Genomic DNA, 7863 nt, shown 5'->3' with positions numbered 1-7863 from the left:
TCTTGTCTTCTCGACAGTGTCTCCCGCCCTCTTCCACCTCCAGATCCAGCCTGGGCAATAGAAGGCAGATAGAATCGCCCCCCTCCCGCAACAGCAGGACAGAGCTCAGCAGCGATCCAAACCATTCTTCTCGGCGACCTCAGCCTGTCGGGGAGGAGGAAGCTTCGCCAAGGGGAAGTTTGCTTCTCTCCCGCCTTCCATGACCTCGGGCTCCCAGCAGCTCCCTCTCGCTCTCGCAGGCACGCTGCATGGGCGAGGAAGCAGGGAGAGCAATGGCAGGCAGGCAGGCAGCTGTCTTTGCGCTCCCTTGCAGGCATGCTGCATGGCAGAATGGAGAGAGCCAGGACTGGCCGGGGGGCCCTCCGAGGCTGTGGGCCAGGAGGCATTCGTCTCCCTTTGCCTCATTAGCGGGATGCCCCTGGACATCAGAAACGAGAACGGCACCTTGCTGACAGCGCAGGGACCGCGATGCCGAAACACAGGCAGGACGGAAGCACACTGAAGGGGCAGTAGTGACACGGTTTTAGCATGTAATCTGGACAGTGCCCAGGCTATGAAAGCGGATATTAAGCACAGCCCATTCCCACGCACGTCTACTCAGATTGAAGTCAATCCCCTTGCGTTCGATGGCATGGACTCCTACATATATGTAGGGAGGGGATTAATGCAGAGGGCAGCTGTTTAAATTCAGCATGAGTTCGGGAGTCAGGAAAAGCTCATTTGCAGGCTCATTCTGGGAAATGGTGGGAGAGAGGCATGGCAATCCACCCTATCAACCCCATCATTTTGTCCTCCATTTCCCAAGTTTATTTATGTTCTTGCACATTAGAGAAAGGTTTCATTTAAAAAACAAAAAATAAAACAATACCAAGCTGCCCAAGGAGTCCCTCAATGCAACTTCCCACATCAGCACCTCAAAGCTGGCAAACCTCTATTGAAAAACAATTGTGGAAGAGACATTGCAGGACATATAGTGGCCACCAGGGCCAGGAAATGGCAGAGCATCATAATCAACCACGTTGTCATCAAACCACTCCTCATGTGCCTCAATAATGCAATGCCTGTCCACCGGGGGGAGGAAAGACAGGAGGGGGATGCGGAAAACATCGGAACGCAACAGGCTAGCAATGACGTCGTCTAGATTCTCTGTAACAAGTGAGTGACTGAAAGAGAGTGATTCTGAAGGAAAGGGCTAGTGTGGGAGCAATCAGAGATAGGATGTTCTGTAACCCATGCAGATCTGAGAATATTCCTTTCATTTATACCTCTCCCGGCTGAATATAGCCTTGTCTCCTGAGGATTCCTCATCATGCTGTTCCTTTCCCCCGACTTTATCCACACTCTCCTTGAGCCGAAGAGGCTTACCGAGCACTGGAGAACCTGCACTGGAAGACTGAGCAGAAGAAGGGGTCAGTGGGTCACAATCTCGTGACAATGAGTCACAACAAACCAACTTCAGGGTTTGGGGTGGCTATCATGCCATTATTTAGAGGTTTTCTAGATGACAGTAAAATATGCTACAAACGGAGCTTGCCAATGAATATCAGCTGAGAGTGCACAGAGAATCCAGAGCCTCCTGCAGATGGTTGCTTTTTTCTTCTGGCATCTGATGGGGAGGTCACATGGGAAGGAGGCTGCTGGTGCGATTTTCACTGCGCCCCCTGCTGGCCACCTCTTGCTTCTCGTTATTAACCCACCCCTTTTCAAATTCATTTGCTGGTGAATGTGAGCTAATCACCAAAAGCAAGGAGTGGCCAACAGGGGGGTGCAGCAAACATTGCACCAAGGGCCTTTTCCCCACGTGACCTCCCCATCAGATCCCAGGAGAAAAATCAGCACCAATCTTGGGGAGGGTCTGGATTCTCTGTAAACTCTCAGCTTGTATTGATTTGCAAGTTCTATACAGAGCATCTTTGACTGCTGTCTAGAAAACATCCTGGATATATGATCGTAATGCCCACCATTTCTTGACATTAGAATGCCAAAGGGAAGAACCCAGATTGGGGCCATACAGAGGAAGAAATGTGCCTCTGTGGGCAGGAGGAGGAGTCTTCATCGCGGGGACAAGGAGCAGCTTTAGTTCTCGTCATCAAATAGTTTCTAAGTGGACATAACATTCACTTTCACAGAAAAGTGAATGGAAGATCGCCTCCTTCAGAAAAAAGGTCAAGTGAAGAATACTGCTGTGGTGAGGACAAAAATGTCTATTTCTAAAATTTCTGTTTGGATACTTGAAAATCATATGAGGTACAATGAAGGGAAGTTAAGATGGTGTAGAGTGGTTGGTTTTTTAAATCAAGAACTTGCATAATCAGATCAAATGACTTGCAAAATGAGATCTCAGTCTATTTAGGGAATCAGGAAAATTTCTACAGTATTTATTGGCTTTTTGGGCAAAACCACCTCCACAAATATTCAGCAAATGAGGAGAAATTTGCTTGGGAAATTTTTTCAGATGAATTGCCAACAAAGGTTTCCAGAAAATCCATATCTCTGTTGACGATGGCAGAACATAAGCTATCTCCTTACCTGTTTTCCACCTTTCTTCTTTCTGCCTAGAAAGGGCCTTTGAATGAGAATAAAAAGAAGAAATTGACACCCAGGCCTGATCATTGCCTTGGAATGCTTATTTATTTAGTTATTATTCATTTGATTTCTATACTGCCCTTCCAAAAATGGCTCAGGGCGGTTTACGCAGAGATATAACAAACAAATAAGATAGATCCCTATCCCCAAAGGGCTCACCATCTAAAAGAAACATAAGACAAAGACCAGCTACAGTCACTGGAGGCACTGTGCTGGGGGTGGATAGGGCCAGTTACTCTCCCCCTGCTAAATAAAGAGAACCATCATGTTAAAAGGTGCCTCTTTGCCAAGTTAGCAGGGGAGATGGAGGAGGGAGAGAATGGAACAAACTGAATGAAACGTTCTCTCAAAGAAATGGGTGATATGTGTTTTTTAGTGGTAGTCACAGCTGGCGTATCAATTTTCCCCTACATGAAAAGGGTTGTGCAAATGGTGCACATGGGATAGATTTGTACCCTGAAATGTCAAAAATGGAGAAGGCATAATGACACTAGGAGGAGAGGTTTTGGAATATGAAGTCTGGGAGTGTGTGGGTAGCTGAAGAACATGGCCAGAGACTTCTGCAGCACACAGAAGTTCTGCCCACTGAACACTGGAGGATCTGACAGACACTGTTTGCATCCTTTCAACTTTTCATCCACTGCCTTAAGGCCTAAAAAATGGTTTTCTTTTTTTAACATGGAAGTGGACACCCAAATCCTGAGCTTGAGACCAGGTCCTGTGCGTAGAGTCCCAAGACTGCAGAATCACAGAAGACCAGGCATTCCTGAGCAAGGCTTACCGTTTCCTTTGAGGGGTGCCATCCTTAATTGCAGAAAGCTGAGAACAGATCTGTTTGTCAAGAAAAAGAGAGGAAAGACCATGAGCAACCAACCACCACGTAAAGATTTCCTGCAGCTGGCCAGAGCCAATGATTTGGGTGGTCAACCAAGAAATTGGTTTGTTAGCATTCCTGTCATGATAGTGCTCCTAAAAAAGAGAGGTGTTGGAGCTCATTGTTGATTGGATCTTCCAACTCTAATCCCTGTTGTGAGGAAATGCCTGTGTGTATTCAGGGGTGAGGGAAAGACACTGAACGTGCTCAGAGGCCCTGCTGTCTTTGCACGCTTCAGGTCGGAGCTCTGGGATTAGAAACAGCAGCTGAGTTCACCAGAGGTAGAGGCAGGATGAACTCTGGCACAAATGAAAGCTCTCTACAAAGCATGAGTATTTGGCATATCCCGTGTGAAAGTAGTTCTTCCTCAGTTGGGGGGGACTGTGTCTTTGTGGGACATTCGCTTCCCACCCCAAGCCCTTGGATATGGCAGTTCATAAATCCAACTTAAAAATGCATTTTAGCTTACCTCAAACAGGCAAATTACTGCCATGATCATCGTTATCACTGCAGTCACTGAAATAGCAAACAGCCTTTTGCCATAGCCATATTCTGAGATTCCCTGGCTTGCAATCTGCAAGGTGGGACAAAGGAAAGGGAAAGGGAAAACAGGCTTTTTTGTCTTTCTACCTTTTTCTCCCCCCACCCCACTCAGAATAAAAAACACCACTTGTACTGCTCTCTATTGAACTTGCTCTCATATGGACATATGCAATTGTCTTCTACCAAGTCAAACATTGGTCCATTCAGCCCAGTACTGTCTACTCCTTTTTACAGCTGCTCTCAGCCCTGAAGCCTTAACTAAGAGGCTAGAGATTAAGCCTGGACTCTCCTGAATGCAAGACATGGGGTATATTGCCAAAGAGAGAACAACTCTATTTGAAAATGGAAGTTTACACAATTTCTCCAAGGGGTGATCTGACGGGTTTGTTGGCCATTGTGAAATTTGACAGCATTACCTGCTGACCATTTGCTACCAATCCATGATGGGAATCAAGTCTTTTGAGACCATCAGAGATTGGTAGCAAATGGCCAGCAGATGGTGCTGTGTAATTGTGTGATGGTTAGTGACATCATCCGAATGCATCACGGAGAAATGGTAACAACCTCCATTCACATCACAGATTGGTAGCAAATGGCCAGCAGATGGTTTCACCTCATCACCTCCATTCCCTCCCAACCTTGCCATTCATCTCCCCACCCACATGATCGCCACTGCGATGAGCAGCAGCGCAGCAATCTGGAGGCTGGGGAAGCAAAGCCTGGCCTCCAGGAATCCCACAATGCAGCACCACACCAGCAGCATTGTGCATGGAGAAACCCTAGAGGCTGGGTTGCTCCTTCCCTTGGCATCTATCATTAAAATGGTTGCCAGCAGCCTGAAGGGAGCTGCCAGCACCCCAGCTGCCCACATGACCAGATGGTGAGGGAGGAGGCTGCATGTACACCCTCCTACCTCACCTGGACTACCCAGTCGAGGAGTGCCGGGATTGGGACCGATCCTGGCAGTTCTCATGAGCAGCTCTGCCCAGGTGGGGCTGCACTAGCATGGCTAGTGCTGGTCGTGAGAACGAATGCATTGTCGTTCTCAAGTGCAATGGATATCGTGGTACTTATTTTACAGACAGAAGTGAGAGATTGATATTATTCTGCATGAAATATATTCTGCAAAAGAGTGTGATCTTTTCTGTGTGAAATATATTTAAATTAATTCAAAACCAATTCAAATGGCCTGAATCGGTTACCCAACCACTTTTTAAAGGCCGTGTCTCAATCGGAACAGAGTTTATTGCAATTTGAAAAGAAAGCATGAACGACAAACCCAAATGTTTCATGGGTTGACTCTATGCTTTCAAGAAGCCAGTGCCAGGTGAACTCCCATTGCCTCCCCTTGTTCACGCCCAGTGAGCCACATCCAGGTCAGCTGATCGTTGCCCAAGCTCCTCCTGACAACGCATTAGTAGGCTTGACAACCCCTCAGGCTTGACAAGCTTTGCCCCTTACCTCAGGATTCACCCGTTTTCTTGGATTTCCTGTGGCCAGGTTGGCAACATTCTTCATAGGCCGGCAGTATGACTTCCACAGGGAGGACGTCTCCTTGACGTATTCTCTCTCACTGAAGAGGTTCAGCAGCATCGTGAGCCTGGAAATCATCTTAGCACAGGCCAGCTGGACCTTGGACTCTGTGCAGTCTACTTTGAGCCTACGGATCACGTGGGCTAAGCGGCTCCTCACTAGCGTGACTGGGATAAGGGAAGAGCGCCACTTGTTGAGGTCAGCCTCATCATGGTCTCCCTCAAGCCAGGGAGTTTCACCATGAGCTCCGCCATCCAGGATGATGGTAGCTGTCGACCAGGGGATGCTAGGTGTGGACTGCATAACAGCTTGGTCGGACCTGTGCAGCGACGCTGTCCTTGGCCTGCCCCGTGTACTGCTGGTCTTCAGCTTCCTGATTCCCAACACCCTCATTACTTCTTTTTGCATCCTATTCAAAGCCTCATCTTTCTCTGCTCAGAAGCAAGAAGAAAAGAACAGGATCATCCAATGTCCAAAAGCACCTGATGCTCAGATCATTAGCAAGTTGCAAGAAGAGAAGTTGTAAAGGGACAAATGTGTGACTGCATTTCATCCTGTCAAGGACATGCAGAGCAAAGATGCACCAGTTAGCAAGATAGCAACCTAAGGTGGCGCTGAGAAAATAGCACAAGGTCTCTGATCAGTGCGTGGCCAGAGAAGAAGCAGCAGCATGGAAGCCGATGGGAGTCTGTGTAAGCAAGACTCCACTGAAAGTTGCACAATTTATTGCTGCTGGAAGCACCATACATCTCGGCTTTATTTTTTTAAAGGAAGTTTCTAGCTGTTTGAAAGTCTAGAAGTGTGACTGACAAAATCACAGCAACAAAGAGCCTTGTAGCTCCATTAACACAATGTCCTGAGTTTTTGTAGGCAAGAATCTACTTCATCGGAGGCATGAGGTGGACGCTGAAGGATATTTGGCAACACTGTGTTGAAGGACTAATTACAGTCTCCAGTAGAGGCATTTCCTGATCTATCCCCAAGGCTTTGTCCTCGTGACAAACTTGTATCCGTTTGTACCACCTGAACTGTCGATTAGAGACCCTTAGCTTCCACCCACTTTTCAAAATTCTATCAGGGTTCCCTCAGAAGGGGGAAAGTGACTCTGCTTGAAACCACTTTAAAGTTGTGCCGTCGAGTCGGTGTCGACTCTTGGCGACCGCATAGCCCTGTGGTTTTCTTTGGTAGAATACAGGAGGGGTTGACCATTGCCATCTCCCGCGCAGGATGAGATGATGCCTTTCAGCATCTTCCTCTCTCGCTGCTGCCCGATATAGGTCTTTCCCATAGTCTGGGAAACATACCAGCGGGGATTCACACCTGCAACCTCTTGCTCCCGAGGCAAGTTGCCTACCCGCTGCGCCATTAGGTGGCTTCAAACCACTTTAAAGGTGTAGACCAATAAAATAGAATAAGCAAGCTTAGACCACGTTCAAGGCACAATGAGCCTCTTTTTATAATAAGTACATGGGCCTGTAGTAGAGCAGTGAATCACACACAGGTCTATCCCTCTTGCTCCACTGGCAAGCAATCCCATCGCCTCTGCCCCCTCCTCTCCCTCTTTCAGGGCCATGAATTCATCTCAGGCACTTGGCTGCAGAGTCCCTTTCTTCTCTCTCCCCACTCCTGTCCCTTGCTTTCCCAGCAGGCAGAAAAGGAGGCAGCAGCAAAAGGAGGCAGGTGAGCCAAGGTGAGCCCAAACTGCACCAAGTGTCCCCGAGAGAGAAGCAGTCCAGCCTTCCTTCCCGCTGCATCTCAGGCAAGGGGCTGCAGCAGGTGGTTTAGTCCCTACCCAGGAGGAGGGAAGGAGGAAGTGGCAGTGGCAGGACTGCCAGCCAGCGCAGAGGAGCAGGATGATAGACCAGTATTCTGGCATGCTCCTTCCACACATACATTAAGAATAGGAACCCGTTTAGAAATTGCCTCTGTATGGCTCCCGCTCTGTTGTGTGGTTATGCCTGAAAGTCAAGAGCAGTCAGAGCCACCTTAAGTGGTGCAGCGGGGAAATGCTTGACTGACAAGCAGAAGGTTGCCGGTTCGGATCCCCGCTGCTACTATATTGGGCAGCAGCGAGAGAGGAAGATGCTGAAAGGCTTCATCTCACACTCCACTTTCTACCAAAGAAAACCAGGAGTCAAAAAAGTGGCACACTTTACCTTTAAACGACAGTTACTGATATGCATTTCTTCAGTTTCCCCACAAACATCTCTTGCTCTAGGGATGGGATCTTCCTCCTGTAACCCTTTTAGGCAGCTCTCATTCCAGTAAACCAATGAGGGAGCTAGAATGTGAGCTGGAATTTGAAAAGAGCCCACCTTCCATGGGAG

This window comes from Hemicordylus capensis, chromosome 6 (genome assembly GCF_027244095.1).
Source record: "Hemicordylus capensis ecotype Gifberg chromosome 6, rHemCap1.1.pri, whole genome shotgun sequence".
Taxonomy (NCBI): domain Eukaryota; kingdom Metazoa; phylum Chordata; class Lepidosauria; order Squamata; family Cordylidae; genus Hemicordylus; species Hemicordylus capensis.
Note: the sequence above shows the minus strand (reverse complement) of the source record.